The sequence below is a fragment of the Macaca nemestrina genome, chromosome 7, assembly GCF_043159975.1.
Source record: "Macaca nemestrina isolate mMacNem1 chromosome 7, mMacNem.hap1, whole genome shotgun sequence".
Taxonomy (NCBI): Eukaryota; Metazoa; Chordata; class Mammalia; order Primates; family Cercopithecidae; genus Macaca; species Macaca nemestrina.
In genome coordinates this window covers 157,150,236-157,167,793 of record NC_092131.1, presented here as the reverse complement: position 1 = coordinate 157,167,793, position 17,558 = coordinate 157,150,236, and the positions used below count along the sequence as shown (strand labels likewise).

Below are 17,558 nucleotides of genomic sequence, written 5' to 3'. Positions count from 1 at the left end.
GCTGGGACTACAGGTGCCTGTCACCACGCCCAGCTAATTTTTTGTATTTTTCAGTAGAGACGGGGTTTCACCATGATCTCAATCTCCTGACCTCATGGTCCGCCCCCGTCAGCCTCCCAAAGTGCTGGGATTACAGGCATGAGCCACCGCACCTGGCCTAAGCAAACTTTTAAAAAGCTTTTGTTCCAGGTTTCAACTATGTTATTGTATTGGATAAACACATTCTGCCTTCAGCTATTCATAGATTCCTATCTCTTCCAACCTGTTAGGGTAAAAATGGAGCTGTCATGAACTTTTTGTGTCTTAGGAGGTAAAAAGCTCCCTAACTCTATCTAGTTTCCCCACATTAGATAGCCCCAATTTGAGTTTTGTGGGTTTTTGTTTTTTGTTTGCGTGTTTTTTTGTTTTTTTTTTGTTGTTGTTGTTCTTGTTATTTTTTAAGACAGAGTTTCGCTCTGTCGCCCAGGCTGGAGTGCAATGGTGCAATCTCGGCTCACTGCAACCTCCACCTCCTGGGTTCAAGCAATTCTCCTGCCTCAGCCTCCCGAGTAGCTGGGACTACAGGCACGTGCCACCATGCCCAGCTCATTTTTGTATTTTTACCAGAGACAGGGTTTCACCATGTTGGCCAGGCTGCTCTCAAACTGCTGACCTCAAGTAATCCACCCACCTTGGCCTCCCAAAGTTCTGGGATTACAGATGTGAGCCGCTGTGCCCAGCTTTGAGTTTTTTATTGAACTTAATTTTTTAAGTAAAGACTGGGTTCTTGCTACGTTGCCCAGGCTGATCTTGAACTCCTAGCCTCCAGAGATCCTCCTACCTTGGCCTCTAAAGTGCTGAGACCACCATGCCTAGCCCCAATTGAGTTTTCAAAGTACTAGTTTGATGATCATTTATCACTTACTTTATGACAGGAACCAGAATATGCTAATAATAATGAAGCTGTATAGCTTTTTTATTGAGCGCTTACTAAGTACCAGTTATGGTCCTAAGCACTTTACATGTATTACGTTGCTTAATCCAACACAATTTCCCTATAATTTTGGCATTAAGACCCCCATTTACCAGGAAACTGAGGCACAGACAGGTTAAGTCACTGGTCCAAGATCATGAACTAGATAAGAGTTATAGTTGGAATTTAAACCAAGACAGTCTGACTATGTGCTCTTAACCACTCCCTTATACTGCTACTGAGATGCAATGCCCTCTCCTATACAAAGGGTATGAGTTCAAGTATCATTTATGAGTATGTTTGCTGTGGTATAATGTAGAATGCAAAGTAAACAGAAAAAAAAAATCTAGGGAAGGTCTATACATTTTAATAAAATTGTTAATAGCTTTAGGTGGGTTCTCCTATCCCGTAGTAACAGGATGATAGATGCATCGCTGGGCCACTAGGCCTTTCATTTAAGTACTTCAGGGAATTACTCATGCAAATAGAATTTTCTGCTAAATAGTTATTTCTGGGAATTATTTGTGCCTAGTAAAATTTTATAGACTCACAGACCTGGAAGATCCCTTAGAGATCAATTATTCCAGACTACTCATTTATAGTATTAACAATTATCTTTGGAGGTGCTTTTGTTTGTTTGTTTGTTGAGACAGTGTCTTACTCTGTCACCCAGGCGTACGGTGGTGCAATCACAGCTCACTGCAGCCTTGACCTCCTGGGCTCAGGTGATTCCCCCACTTCAGCCTCCTGGGTAGCTGAAACCACAGGCACGTTCAGCTAATTGTTTGTATTTTTTGTAGAGATAAGGTTTTGTCATGTTGCTCAGGCTGGTCTCAAACTCCTGGACTCAAACTATTCTGCCACAGCTCCCCAAAGTGCTAGGATTACAGGCATGAGCCACCACACGTGGCCTGGAGGTGGTATTTTAAGGACCTTTTTCTTTTTTTTTTTTATTTTTATGATGTTTAATTTTTTTTATAAGAACATATCACACATACAAAAATAAACTTAAAGATGGTTATTTCTGCTAAGACAATTCAATGAAGGAAATAATAGTCACTTCAACAAATGGTGCTGGAACAACTGAATATCCACATGCCAAAGAATGAATCAGGACTCCTACCTCAAACTATACTAACTCAAATCATAGACCTAAATATAAAAATTAAAACTATAAAACTCTTAGAAGAGAATGTAGGAGTAAATCTTCATGATCTTAGGTTGGGCGATGGTTTCTTAGGTACAAACCAAAGGCACAATCAACAAAAGAAAGTATAGATAAATTGGACTTTCTCAAAATTAAAAACTGTGTGTTGTAAACAATGTCATCAAGAAAACAAACAAACAAACAAAATATATATATATAAACCAATTCATGAACAGGAAAAAATATTTGCGAATCATATATATGATAAAGGATTTGTATCCAGAATATATAAAGAACTCTTATAATTCATTAACAAAAAGACAATTAACCCAGATTAAAAATGGCAAAGCAGGTGAACAGAAAGATATTCTATTCTTTCTATTAAATATTCTTCAGAAGATATTGAAATATATTCAATATCTTCTTTTATTGGCTTCTTTTTTATCTCCAAAGAAGATACAAAAAATAGCCAGGCTGGGCACTGTGGCTCACGCCTGTAATCCCAACACTTTGGGCAGCTGAGGTGGGTGGATCACTTGAGTCCAGGAGTTCAAGACCAGCCTGGGTGACATAGCAAAACTCTGTCTCTACACACAAAAAAATTAACCAAGCATGGTGGCCTGTGCCTGTAGGCCCAGCTACTCAGGAGGCTGAGCCAGGAGAATTGGTTGAGCCCAGGAGGTGGAGGTTACCATAAGCCAAGATCATGTCACTACATTCCAGCCTGGGTGATAGAGTGAAAACACATCCATAAAAAAGAGAGAGAGAGAGAGCCAATAAGCACATGAAAAGATGTTCAATAGTATTAGCCAGTAGAGAAATGAAATCACAAGAGACCACTTAACACCCATTAGGAAGGCTATATTTAAAAAGATAGATAAATGTTGTCGAGGATATGAAGAAATTAGAAATCTTATTCATTGCTAGCGGGTATGAAAATGGTGTAGCTACTTTGAAAAACAGGTGGCACTTCCTCAAAATGTTAAACATAGTTATTACATGACCCAGCAATTACACTCTTAGATATATATGCAGTAGAAACAAAAACATATATCCACATAAAAATGAAATATTCATAGCAGCATTATTCATAGTAGATAAACAGTGGAAAGACCTAAATGTCCATCAGTTGATGAATAGATAAATAAAATGTAGTATATTCATACAATGGAATATTATTATGCTTAGCAATAAAAAGTAATCAAGTACTGATACATGCTTTAACATAAATGAACCTGGAATACATTATGCTAAGTGAAAGAAGCTAGTCACAAAAGAGCATAGATTGTATGATTCCATTCATATAAAATGTCCAGAATAGGCAAATAAATATAGATAGAAAGTAGATTCATGGTTGCCTAGGCTGGAGTGTGTGTTGGGGGCATGGGGAGTGACTGCTAATGGGTAAATGGTATCTTCCACACAATTGTAATCTATAGATCAAGGTCAACAGCCTGCCTTAAACATCATTTATAATTGGTTTGGCAATAATAGACAAAGATACAGTGACTTAAACAAAACAGAAGTTTGTTTGTCTGGCACATAAATCTAGAGGTAGGCAGCCCAAGGCTGGGATGTCAGGTTTCTCCACAATATCCTCAGGATCTCAGGCTGTTCTCAGTCCACTGCTTTGCCAACCCTAGGGTATCGTTCTTGCTCTTATGGACTGAAATGGTAACTATCACATCCTCTAAGTAACAGGCTGTAGGAACACAGAAAGAGTGGGAGTGGAAGGAAAGGGAGACAAAGAGTATGTGCCAATGCCTTTAAGAAAAGTTCCCAGATGCCATTTCTGCTGTATATCCATTGGCTAAACCACTGTGACATAGCCATACTTAATTTCAAGTGAGACTGAGAATATATTCTTTATTCTTGGTAGCATGTGCTTAGATAGAAATTAGGGGTTCTAGGGCCAAGTATGGTAGCTCATGCTCATAATCCCAGCAGTTTAGGAGGCTGAGGTGGGAGGATCGCTTGAGCCCAGGAGTTTGAGATCAGCCTAGGCAACATAGTGAGACCCTGTGTCTATAAAAAAAAATGAAAAATTAGCCAGGTGTAGTGGTATATGCCCATAGTCCTTGCTACTTGAGAGGCTGAGGTGGGAGGACTGCTTGAATCCAGGAGTTCAAGGTGATTGCACCACTGCACTCCAGCCTGGGGAAACAGGAAAGGAAAGGAAAGGAATGGAAAGGAAGGGAAGGGAGAGGAGGGGAGGGGAGGGGATGGGAGGGGAGGCGAAGGGAAGGGAAGGCGAAGGGAAGGAAAGGAGAGGAGAAAAAAAAGAAAAGGAAAAGAAGGGAGGGAGGAAGAAGGAAGGAAGGAAAGAAGGAAGGAAGGAAGGAGAAAGAAAGGAAAGAAAGAAAGGAAGGAAGGAAGGAAGGAGAGAAAGAAAGAAGAAGAAAGAAAGAGAAAAAGGAAGAAAGGAAGGAAGGAAATAAATAAATTAGAGGTTCTATATCATCACAGAAAAAAGAGAAACAGACATTCAGAAATTAACTGGCAGACTTGGCCAATGACTCATAACATATCTAATTACAGAAAACACTACCAAAAGCTAGAAAAAAAAAATCTAGTCACAAAGGATGAAATAAGTAAGATGAACTACACACTAAATTAAACAGTATAGGAAATGACTGTGCTTAATAGTTGAAAGCATCAGAGGAGACATGCTTGCAAAAGGACGGAGAAATAATCAAAAGTTCTACAGTAAGGAGAACTTTTTTTCTTTTTTTCTTTTTTCTTTTTTTGAGATGGCGTCTCCCTCTGTTTCCAGGCTGGAGTTCAGTGGCACAATCTTGGCTCACTGCAACCTCTGCCTCCCAGGTTCAAGGGATTCTCCTGCCTCAGCCTCCCGAGTAGCTGGGATTACAGGCACGTGCTGCCACACCCGGCTAATTTTTGTATTTTTAGTAGAGACGAGGTTTCACCATGTTGGCCAGGATGGTCTCGATCTCCTGACCTCGTGATCCGCCCACCTTGGCCTCCCAAATGCTGGGATTACAAGCATGAGCCACCACGCCTGGCCAGAGAATACTTTTTATAAGGATATTCAGAGGCAATATCCATCAGCTACATTAAAGCAATTTTTAAAAAAAAGATTACATGAGCAATAACTAAGATCATATTGCTTTTCACTTCCCATTAAGACAATAAACTTAAAATAGTTCACCTTTATTTATTTTATTTTTTTATATGCTTCTAATTCCTGGCAGACTTATATTATCACTGATTTTATCGTGTCTGACAATATTTCAAGGATATAGGTTACATTTTGCTTTACTATATACATCTAAAGATACAATAACTTTGTTTGGGAAACAAACCAAAAAAAAGTTTCATTGTAATTTTTAATTTACACATCCATAATACATCAGAAAAATACTGGATACTCTTTCAAGAAATTCCAACATACGCAACTTGGTATAAATTTACTTAATCCTCTTAGTCATTAATTGAAGATTTCTTCCAAGAAATTGCTATTAATGCAGAAATACAAAAAGGAAACTTATTCAATTGAGCAAACAAAAAGATTAAAAATGTTTACTTTAGTTCTACGAATAAAATTCACAACAGAGTATTACCACAGGTGGAAATTATACTTTTAAAATTCTGATTAATTTTTTAACAGTTTTTAAAAATTTGTTTTTGTGTTACACTGTTATGTCTTTTTGAGCAATCAGAATGTTTCTTTATCCAGCAATAATACATAAAGCAACACTATTACATGTCCAAATGTAGGTATATGTCCTTATCTATGGCTGATTTTAATATTTATCATTGCTCTTTTAAATATACTAATAAATGTTTGGTAAGTCCAAATGAACAGGGTTAGTAATATGGCAAGACGTCTAGGATCTAGGAAACTGTGGACTAGCTGCAAGAGGTAGTTTTAACATTGCTAAATAAAGAGAAAATGATAAACACACAAATTATTTTTTAAATAAGCTTCCAAAAACCCATACTTTAAAAATTGCTCTTTTAAAAACAATTTTTAATAAAATCTTTATTTTTAAAATTGTTATCAATGACTCCACTGAATACTACTCGGATCAAAGTGTCTAAATATCCATCTCACTCAACACAATTCAAATCCCAATGGCCACTTTTCAGTTGGTTCCCTTGGTTCTACCCTCTCAAAGTTAGCCATGGTTAGTTGTTTTCTCTTTATGTAGGGCACTAGGATAGAAAACCCAAATATGCAGTCCACGGACACCTGCATAATCCATGTATAGGCTTCTGGGCATCTGTGAGCCTTTATATGTAAAGTTCGTGTGTTGTGTTTTTGTTCGTTTTTTTTTTTTGTGCGTGTGTGGTTTTAAGAAGTGGAGAGTTTAATAGGCAAGGAGGAAGAGAAAAGACAGAAGGAAGAAGCTTTGTTTGGTTTTTAAAATATTTATATATTTGATATTGAATGGAATGGCACTGTGTGTGTTATGTTTGTATGTGTGTATGCTAAGGAAAGGGGCCTGTGTTTCATCAGATTCTCAAAAGAAACTATAATTGGGGCTGTTCATATAATTTATCTTCCAAACTAGGACACTCGAGAATTAAAAACTAATGCCAGACCAACAGCATAAACCACATGTAAATAGGGACATGTGGTCACCCTACCTTGATATCATTGTTTTAGCACAGAAAATATAAAAGCATATTCCTGGGTCAATTCTGCAGGTAATTTACTCAATATGTAAAGGATGTCTCCTCCATTACCATGCTTAATAGAGAAGGCTCTACTCTCTACTCTCTCGGTATTTGAAATACAACAGCTTTACTCAACACAATATTCCCTTGTTTCTTCTGTACCTGAGTTTACTCTAAATTTTATTTTAAACTACCTATTACCATGTTGTTAACTGGGTAATTCTGTAGAGGGAAGTACATCTGCTTTTCTACAACTGGAGTTCTTATAAAATGTTTTTCTGGGTTGTAAAATAAAACATACAGAAAGTCACATGTATATAATATATATATGTCTATATGTATTACATTTATATTAAAGTATATTTATAGTAAATATTTACATTTACTATAGTATATTACACCACATATGTATATATTTGGATTTGTTTTACAAGTGAGAACTCATTCCAGGCAATATATATAGTGATTTTTTAAAAATATATAAAATGCTTCACAAATATGCATGTCATCCTTGCTCAGGGGCCATGCTAACCTCTGAATAGTTCCAGTTTTGGTATATGTGCTGTCAAAGTGAGCACATATATAGTAATTTCATTGCTCTTTGATCAGACTTCAGTCTTAATGGGGGAAAATGTTAATTATGAACTTCTTTTGTGCTTCTAAGTAATACAAAAACCCAGATATTCTGGTGTTCTTGGCCACTTTACAAAACAAGTATTTGAGTCTATAGAGTCCTGGGTCTTTTTCTCAATACCCCTGAAAGTACACTAATGCAATATTATATATTCAGACAAAATACACGTATACATATGTAATATTAAATCTGCCAAAAGAAAAGCATAGTAGATTCTATTTTAAATGATCACAACATTTTTGTTAGTATTCAAATAATTGGGCCTCTATTAACTAGTACTTCCACAGTTTACTATAACAAATAAAAACTGATGTCTGGGCCCGGCGCAGTGGCTCACGCCTATAAATCCAGCACTTTGGGAGGCTGAGGCAGGTGGATCACCTGAGGTCGGGAGTTCAAGACCAGTCTGGTCAACATGGTAAAACCCCATCTCTACTAGAAATACAAATCAGCTGGGTGTGGTGACATGGGCCTGTAATCCCAGCTACTCGGAAGGTTGAGGCAGGAGAATCGCTTGAACCCAGGAGGCAGAGGTTGCAGTGAGCCAAGATCGTGCCACCGCACTCCAGCTTGGGCAAATGAGTGAGACTCCATCTCAAAAAAAAAAAAAAAAAAAATTGAGGTTCTAATCATACAATTGTAAAATCTAAAAAAAATTATATTCTAATTTTTAAAAGCTAAAAGGTGGCCAGGAACAGTGGTTCACACCTGTAATTCCAGCATTTTGGGAGGCAGAGGCAGGTGGATCACTTAAGGTCAGTAGTTTGAGACCACCCTGGCCAACATGGTGAAACCCTGTCCCTACTAAAAATACAAAAATTAGCCAGGTGTGGTGGCGGGCAGCTGTAATCCCAGCTACTTGGGAGATTGAGGCAAGAGAATGACTTGAACCTGGGAGGTGGAGGTTGCAGTCACTGAACTCCAGCCTAGGTGGCAGAGCGAGACTCTGTCTCAAAAAAAAAGCTAAAAAGATCTCAATTAAAAGATCCTATTTTCGTTCATGTCTTTTTGAACAGTCACTATTCAAAAATGACAATGTTTACTATACTTAGACCACATATAACTAATGATATAATTGTATAAAAAGAAAAACCTCAATAATTAAAAATTGGAGTCATCCTTAAATTTATTATTTTCCTAAAAATCTAGAAGTACATTGAGTAATAGCAAAGGCTTTATTTTCCATTTTTAAGGCCGGGCACGGTGGCTCACGCCTGTAATCCCAGCACTTTGGAAGGCCGAGGGAGGTGGATCACCTGAGGTCAGGAGTTCGCGACCAGCCTGGACAACATGGTGAAACCCTGTTCCTACTAAAAATACAAAAAAATTGCTGGGCGTGATGGTGCACGGCTGTAATCCCAGCTACTCAGGAGGCTGAAGCAGGAGAGTCACTTGAACCCGGGAGGTGGAGGTTACAGTGAGCTGAGATCGCGCCATTGCATTCCAGCCTGGGCAACAAGAGCAAAACTCCGTCTCAAAAAAAAAAAGAAAAAGAAAAAGAAAAAGAAAAAGCTTCTATTTCATTTAAATTCCCCAAAAGAAACTCTACTCATTAGGATGAGATCCTACAAATAAAGCAAAATTGTGTTCCCAGAAAACTCAGGGACCACCCAGTACTTAATTCTGGCCAAACAATAAGAGATAAAGGGAAAAAGAGTTGGGGGCAGGGGGAATGAAAAGCAAGAGATATTGTGAAAGAAGGAATATTTTCATTATTTTATTATTATTATTATTATTATTATTATTATTATTATTAGGGACAGAGTCTAGCTCTGATGCCCAGGCTGCAGTGCAGTGGCACAATCTCGACTTACTGCAAGGTCAGGTCTCCCGGGTTCATGCCATTCTCCTGCCTCAGCCTCCCGAGTAGCTGGGACTACAGGTGCCCGCCACCGCGCCCGGCTAATTTTTTGTATTTCTAGTAGAGACGGGGTTTCATTGTGTTAGCCAGGGTGGTCTCGATATCCTGACCTTGTGATCCGCCTGCCTCAGCCTCCCACAGTGCTGGGATTACAGGCGTGAGCCACCGCGCCCGGCCAGAATACTTTCATTATTAACCAATGATATGACTATGCACCCTGAAGAGCCAAGAGAATCGATTAAAATATCCTTAGAATCTTAAGGAATTCCAAATGGGTAGATATAAGACCAATACCCTCAATTCAATAACTCAGAGTGGCTGCTTTCGCTGGTAAAGTGGAGGTATCTTCAAGGAAATCGGAACCCGTGATGATCCCTGGCAACTCGATCTGTTTGGGGCTGTTTCTAAACATTAGGGAATGGAAACTCGGTGGCGGCCCTAAGTAGCCTGGTTTCAGGCTCTCATGGATGCACTCATAGAAGGTGATACCTGTATGCTACCTTGTGAAAAAACCCCAGCAACTCCAGTTTCAACATATTGAGGAGATGCTTCTGTTGCTTCCCATTTTGCCCGTATGAAGACATCAAAAAAGGACTTAAGGATTCAGAGAAAGAGAAGACTTATGTTAAAAAAAAGAATTAGATTTTTGGAAGAAAAGCTTACAGGAGCTCAACTAGATGAAGAAACAAGTTTTGTGGAATAGCAACAAGTAAATAAGGCCTATTATGTATATTGAAACATTTGCATTGATAGAGATAATTTAGAGAACAAATCGGATAAAATGAGTAAACACAACTCTGAATCTTTAAAAGTATTGAATGAACAGATGCAATCTAAAGAAGTAGAACTCTAGCTAAGGACAGAGGTGGAAACTCAGCTGGTGATGAGGAATTTCAATCTACCTTCATCAAACTGGGAGGTGGAAAAGTTAAGCAGTGACCTGAAGATCCATGGTTTGGAACAAGAGTTGATGAGGAAAGAATGTAATGATCTCAAAATAGAACCACTCAAAAACCAAACAAATCTCTGTATCAGGAAGACAATCTGAAGAGCAGAGATCTCTGAAGAGTAAGAACTTCAACTGATAATACGTAGAATGCATACTGGCAACTGAGGAGATAATGTCTAGTTTATATCTGGTGACTCAAGTGCTAGCTGAACTATTAAGAAAACTGAAAACCCCAACTTCAATCAAGAAAGCCTGCACCTCAGTAGGATGCATTGAAGACCCTTGCAAAGATGGCACAAAACTGCACATGATGAATTTTACTGCAACATACACAAGACATCCCCTTCTCTCACCAAATGGCAAAGCTCTTTGTTATACTACATCTTCCTCTTTACCAGGAGATATAAAGGTTTTATCAGAGAAAGCAGTCCTCCAATCACAGACAGATAATGAGAGAGCCATTCCTAATGAGGGCACACACTCTTATGGCAGAAATTCTCTGGAAGATCACTTTGAGTATTCCCAATCCCTCCTGACACAAGTGAGACAGCATTTAGGGAAATTAAAAGTAAAATTTTGCCTTTAACCAATGTGCCACCACTGCATTACTTGGATCAACATAATCAAAATTTCCTTTATAAGACTTAAGTCTGAAGAGATTTATCATTTCATCACAAGGACACTATCTCTCAGTGGTTCTCTCAAGAAATTACTTAACAAACTAAACGTAGATTTTGATTAAAATTTTGGAGAGTTCTTTAGTACATGCATTTGAACATACTGTATAATATTATGTAGTTTATTTTCAGTATGAAAGAATACCCTCCAGGTCCATATTCTAAGAAACAGATATATACTACTATTTTTTTTTTTTTTGGATACACGGCCTCACTCTTTACCTTGGTTGAAGCACAGTGGAATGACCACAGATTGCTCACTGCAAACCTCAACTCCTAGGCTTAGGCAATCCTCCTGCCCCAGCCTCCTAAGTAGCTAGGACTACAGGAGTACACCACTACACCCAGTTAATTTTGTTTTATGTTTCGTAGAGACTGGGTCGCTCTCTGTTGCTCAGACTAGTCTTGAACTCCTGGCCTCAAGCTATCCTCATGCCTCAGCCTTCTAAAGTGCTGGGATTACAGATGTAAGCCACCATGCCTGACCTGCTGCTATGCTAATTAATAAATACCCTGGGCCGAGAAGTTCTAGACCAGCCTCAGCAACATAGTGAGATGCCATCTTGACAAAAAAAAAATTTATTTAGTCCGGGTGAGTTGGCACACACCTGTAATCCCAGCACTTTGGGAGGCCTAAGAGGGTGGATTGCTTGATGCCAGGTGTTTGAGACCAGCCTGGTCAACATGGCAGAAACACGTTTCTATTAAAAATACCAAAAAAAATTGGCCAGGTGTGGTGGTACACACCTGTAGTCCCAGCTACTCAGGAGGTTGAGGCACGAAAATCGCTTGAACCCAGGAGGTGAAGGTTAAGAAGTTACAGTGAGTCAAGATTGTACCCCTGTACTCCAGTCTGGGTGACAGAGTGAGACGCTGTCTCAAAAAAAAAAAAATTTTTTTTTTTAATTAGCCAGGCATGGTGGCACACATCTGCGGTCCTAGCTACTCAGGAGGCTGAGGTGGGAGAATTGCTTGAGCCCAGGAGTTCCAGGTTGCAGTGAGCTATGATCATGCTACCTCACTGCAGCTTGGGTGACACAGCAAGATCTTGACACACACACACACAAAATTAAGTAAATAAATACACATAAGGTGTTTAAGAAAAAATACTCTTTATACCATAATTTCCACATCTGAGAATTTACGTGAAGAAAACTATCAAAAAAATAGAGCAAGATTTATTTTTAAAAAGATGTTCATGGAGGTGTCATAAAAGTAACAAATTGTAGGCCAGGTGTGGTGGCTCATGCCTGTAATCCTAGTGGCATTTTAGGAGGCTGAGAAGGGAGGATCTCTCGCTTCAGCCTGGGAGGTTGACGCTGCAGTGAACTAAAATCATGCCAGTGTGCTCCAGCCCCGGGGGTCAGAGTGAGCTTTTGTCTCAAAAAAAGAAAAAAAAAAGTTAAACAAACAAAATGAAATGTCATATGCTGCCATTATACATCATAATATCAAATAAGATTTTTCAGCCAGGCACAGGTGCTTTATGCCTGTAATCCCAGCACTTTGGGAGGCTGAAGCAGGTGGATCACTTGAGGCCAGGAATTTGAGACCAGCCTGGGCAACATGGCAAAACCGTATCTTTACTAAAAATACAAACAATTAGCTGGTGTGGTGGGGTGGCATGTGCCTGTAGTCCCCACTGCTCGGGAGGCCAAAACACGAGAATTGCTTGAACCCGGTAGGCAGAGGTTGCAGTGAGCCGAGATCACACCACTGCACTCCAGCCTGGGCAACAGAGTAAGATTTTTTCTCAATCAAAAACAAAAAACAAAAAATGAAGGTTATTACTGAGAGAGGATTTGGGAGAAATTAGGATTTTATACTAATTCTGTACTGCCTGATTTTTTGTACATCAAGTTTGTATGATGTAAAAAAAAAAAATCAATGTCCCCGGTAGTATGCTAACAAATGCTACAGCAGGTAAATTGAGGGTATATTTTATCTATGTTCACACTGCACCCTCTGCTGTTTCCACAAAGAAAAGGCTCAAAGTAGACACTTACGTAGGGTTTATTCTTATCCTTTGTCCATTTTTGTTGTTTTTGGATTGGTCATATTTTTCCCAGATTTGTAATACCTCTTTGTATATTAAGGAAATTAGCCCTTATGGAAGAAAAACTTGAAAAAATTATGTAAATTACAACATTACTTTTTATTTTGAAGAATGATAACTACTATTTGATCATTTTTGTTACAGCAGCTAAATACCAGACTGCAGGGTAACCCAGTCCCATCCTCCCCTCCCCCGATTCTACTCCTGGCTTTCTTTCCATGTCCTGACCAAAAATCACAGAGTGCTTTGACTGCTCTGTGAGACAGCCCAGTGCAGGGTTTTCCCAGCGGGCTTCAACTCAAACCAGGACCTTAAACCTTTCCAGGGACTGATAAAGGTATTTAGGTTGCTGCTCAAAACACTGAAAGAAACTGGCCTCAGCCCTGAGCCAGATTCCTTAAACCCTCATATAAACTCCATATCCAGAACCCCTCACTGTGGATATACCTAGGTAGAACACCCCTTTTATCTTGTCCATTGCAAGGATTGGTGCAGTAATCTGCAAGTTCTCTCAGTAAATGCTTTAGACTGATTACTTTATTTAGTGGTTCTTTCTTCAGAATCGCAACTGGCCCCAACTTGCGACAGTTTGGGGCACCCCCTTGTGGGGACTCCCCTGCCTCCACTTTTAGGTTGACTCCGGCCACAGGTTTGGAGGATAAAACATACACTTCTGAAGAATCAATGTTCCCTATGAATATTTGAAAAGCAACTGAATTGGAAACCATGGAACTAGAACTAGATCATGTATAAGCCTGCAATGAGAAGGCCTCTCATAAATTGGTCCTAATATAAGGGCAAGGCCATGTTTGTTTGTCTTTTTAAATTAATTTCTTGTTTTTCTTTGAGACAGAGTATTGTTCTGTCACCCAGGCTAGAGTGCAGTGGCGTGATCACGGCTTACTCCTGGGCTCAAGCAATCCTTCCACCTCAGCCTCCAAATAGCTGGGACTACAGGTATGTGCCACTATGCCCAGCTAGTATTTTAAATTTTTTATAGAGATGGGGTATCCCTATGCTGCCCATACTGGTCTCAAATTCCTGGGCTCAAGTGGTCATCCGGCTTCAGCCTCCCTAAGTGCTGAGATTATAAGCATGCGCCACAACACCCAGTCTAAATTTAATTTCTTAAACCAAAGTAATATATTACAAGTAATTTGGAAAGAAGAGGGGAAATCACTCACCGGTTTTCATCCTAAAAAAATTACTGCTAATATGTAGTGTATTTCCTTCCAAGTAAAAAATATATTTTAAGATTCTTTTGTAGTTCATAAGCATGATGATTGGGTTTTCACACAGAGAAGCATATAATTTTTAAATAATTTATTAACTGTTATCATAACATACATAAAGTCCTTGTTTCCTTTCTGCAGAGACAGTATAGTGTGCTATATTATGAGATAGTATAGTATGCTACATAGTAAATACGTAGTATAGTATTTAATGACTGACATTTAAATGAATGGGCTCTGACTCACTTCAAATCCTGCTTCTCCCCTACTTAATAAAAGTTTGTATGACTTTGGGGAGATTGCTTATCTTTCTAATCATAGATCTCTTTTTTTGTGTAATGGAAATGATTATAATGCTATCAATCTCATAGGAAAACTGAAAATTAAATGAGATAAGCACACAATCAGTGCTCACAGATGTCTACATTGAATTGAGTATCAGTGAAGTTTATGAATTCAGTACCTTTCGGATAATTCTTTTATGTGCTCTGTTGCAAGTTCACTGTTTTCCCCAAGGGTCTTTATTTCATTTGGTGTTACTTCATCATGCTGTGGATAAAAAAAAAAAATCCCATTTTAAAAAATCATCATACCAATGATCCAATCAGTAATGTTTCTAAAAAGGAAAAATAAACTGGCAATATATATATCAAAAGCCATAAAATATTTACACATTTAAGTCCACTCAATCTAGCTTGGTGGAGAAAATTTACAAAATTTTGTCCACACACACATATAATTATACTATATATTTTTAGAGACCCATAAAGAAGATGAGAATTTTAAATATACCAGCTGTGATTATGTCAGATAAGCAAAACTTTGACTGATTTTATTCTCCTTTCAATTATTGAAATTTCCTCTAATGTGGTTATATTACTTTTTAGTCACAAAAATAAGGAAACAAAAAAAACTTGCTACTAATTTAAACTTTCTTAAAATCCTTGATTTAAGGATTCCTGGGCTTCCTGTGAGCTACATATAAAAAATATAAAGTAAGCTGAGCAAATTATATTTCTCCTTCAAAAGGACAGTGAAGCATTTAGCTATAAAGATATAAAATAACTAAATGTATGTTAAGCTTTTCCCAAATACTTTGTGAAAGCAACTTAGATACTGGTACCTATCACATAATCTATTTATTTTATATACCATTAAGAAGTTTCTTTTCTTTTTCTTTCTTTTTTTTTTTTTTTTTTTTTTTTTTCTGAGACAGAGTCTTGCTCTGTTGCCCAGGCTGGAGTGCAGTGGCATGATCTTGGCTCACTGCAACCTCCGCCTCCCAAGTTCAAGCAATTCTTCTGCCTCAGTCTCCTGAATAGTTGAGATTACAGGTGCCAGCCACCACATCCGGCTACTTTTTTGTATTTTTAGTAGAGATGGGGTTTTGCCACGTTGCCTAGGCTGGTTCGAACTACCAAGCTCAGGCAATCAGCCCGCCTCAGCCTCCCAAAGTGCTGGGATTACGGGTGTGAGCCACCGTGCCCAGCCACCATTAAGAAGTTTCTATATTTAAATAAAAACTAAATCCACTCCAAACAATAATAATGCTCCCCAGATTTACCCTTGTTATTGCCATTCGATGAATACCTTCCACTTATATATGTTATGGTTACGTGATTATAATTGGCTAATACTCATATCAAGCAATATTTTGAAAGAACTGACAAACTTTTTTATCATGTAGTAATATAACTTCTAGAGTCAACATCCATACAAGCATGTTCTAGTACTTTTTTAGTAGAAAAAACATTGGATTGGGTTAGAGCTGAGAAAATTGGGCTCCACTTTGCTAATATCTGCCATCGTGTACTAAAACAGGTCATTATATATTCTTTACCTTAGTTTTCTCATGTATAAAGCTAAATGATGAAATTAGTGATCTGTAAACTCTAAAGTTCTGGTACAGTCAATAATTACCATCAAATAATAACCATTGCATTACTGCTCACGTTCCTGGAAACACTGTGAAAAGTCAAGGATTAGATATTTCAGTCCTTAGTACAACATACTGTTACCTCCTAGACAAAAAAACTGAAAGAACTATTATTTTCAGATGATGATGCCTTGGGAAGAAAAAACAAATTAATAACAGAAATATAAAATATATGTTGATAGCCTGATTTTGGACATACTGTAAAGTTTTTCTATATGATGTGGCTGTGGGTTTAAAGTTTAAAACAAATAAAAAATAAAAATGAAAGATTTTCTCCCTAACTCTTTGCTGTGAAAAATTTCAAACTTACCCAAAAGTTAAAGAATGGTACAATAGACCAGGTGCGGTGGCTCACACCTGTAATCCCAGCACTTTGGGAGGCCAAGGTGGGCAGATCACGAGGCCAGGAGATTGAGACCATCCTGGCCAACATGGTGAAACCCTGTCTCTACTAAAAATACAAAAAATTAGCTGGGTGTCATGGCAGATGCCTGTAATCCCAGCTACTCGGGAGGCTGAGGCATGAGAATCACTTGCACCCAGGAGGTGGAGGTTTCAGTGAGCTGAGATCCCACCACTGCACTCCCGCCTGGTGACAGAACGAGACTCCGTCTCAAAAAAAAAAAAAAAAAAAAAGAATAGTACAATAAATACCATATATCTTTCACCTGGATTCACAAAGTGTTAACATTTCCGACACCTTGAGTGCCCCCTCTCTCTTTTTATTTTTGTGGAACCACTTGAAAACATTTGCAGATATGACATTTCCACTCTCTAATACCTGGCATGTGTTTTCTAAAAATATACATTGTTTTATCTTTACAACGCCACTATCACGCTTAAGAAAATAAAATGTAACACAGTATCACCTATTATACAGTTCATTGTTACATTTTCCCAATTGCTCTCCAAATGTCTTTTATTCCTCTTTTTAATGTCTCTTCATCTACTACGGTCCTATTGCCTTTTTTGTATTTGATGACATTAACTGATGTTAGAGTCCAGGTCAGCTAATTGTCTTGTGGTATGGTCCATACTCTGGATTTGTCGGAATGTTAACTCATAATTAAATTTGGGTGAAGTGTTTTGAACAAGAATACTACACAGATAATACTGTGTATTTGTTATATCATATCAGACTGAACATACTGAAAGGTTTCTCCAATATTGGTGATGCTAAGTTTGCTAAGTTAGTTAAAGTGGTGCCAGCCAGATCTCTCCATTGTAAAGGTACACTGTTTAACTTTGGAACTAATAACGAATCTGTGGGGTGACAACTTGAGATCATGGGTTTAGAATCCATTAATGACCTTATCTAAATCAATTATTATATTGAGGGTTTTAAAAATGGTGATTTTTGATTTTATCTTTCTTTCTATATTTACTAGCTGCTATTTTGTAAAGGAAAATTTTCCTTATCCCACCCTTTTCTTCCTTATTTTCTTCCTTCTTTCCTTTCTTCCTTCTGTCCTT

At 38.1% G+C, this 17,558-nt stretch overlaps 1 long non-coding RNA gene, 1 other non-coding gene and 1 pseudogene across 6 annotated transcripts in view; 1 reads left to right on the top strand and 2 right to left on the bottom strand.

The window, feature by feature from the left end:
* LOC139355447 (uncharacterized) overlaps positions 1–17,558 on the bottom strand; it is a 64,354-nt gene that overhangs the window by 37,408 nt on the left and 9,388 nt on the right. For all 5 annotated transcript variants that reach the window (XR_011606101.1, XR_011606100.1, XR_011606099.1 and 2 more), the window contains exon 4: positions 14,613–14,698. This is a non-coding gene — a long non-coding RNA (uncharacterized lncRNA). The remainder of the gene's footprint in view (positions 1–14,612; positions 14,699–17,558) is intronic.
* Positions 7,215–7,318, bottom strand: LOC139355538 (U6 spliceosomal RNA). Its single transcript, XR_011606322.1, has one exon. It is a non-coding gene; the product is annotated as a U6 spliceosomal RNA (small nuclear RNA).
* On the top strand, positions 9,786–10,959 carry LOC105491141 (5-azacytidine-induced protein 2 pseudogene; annotated as a pseudogene).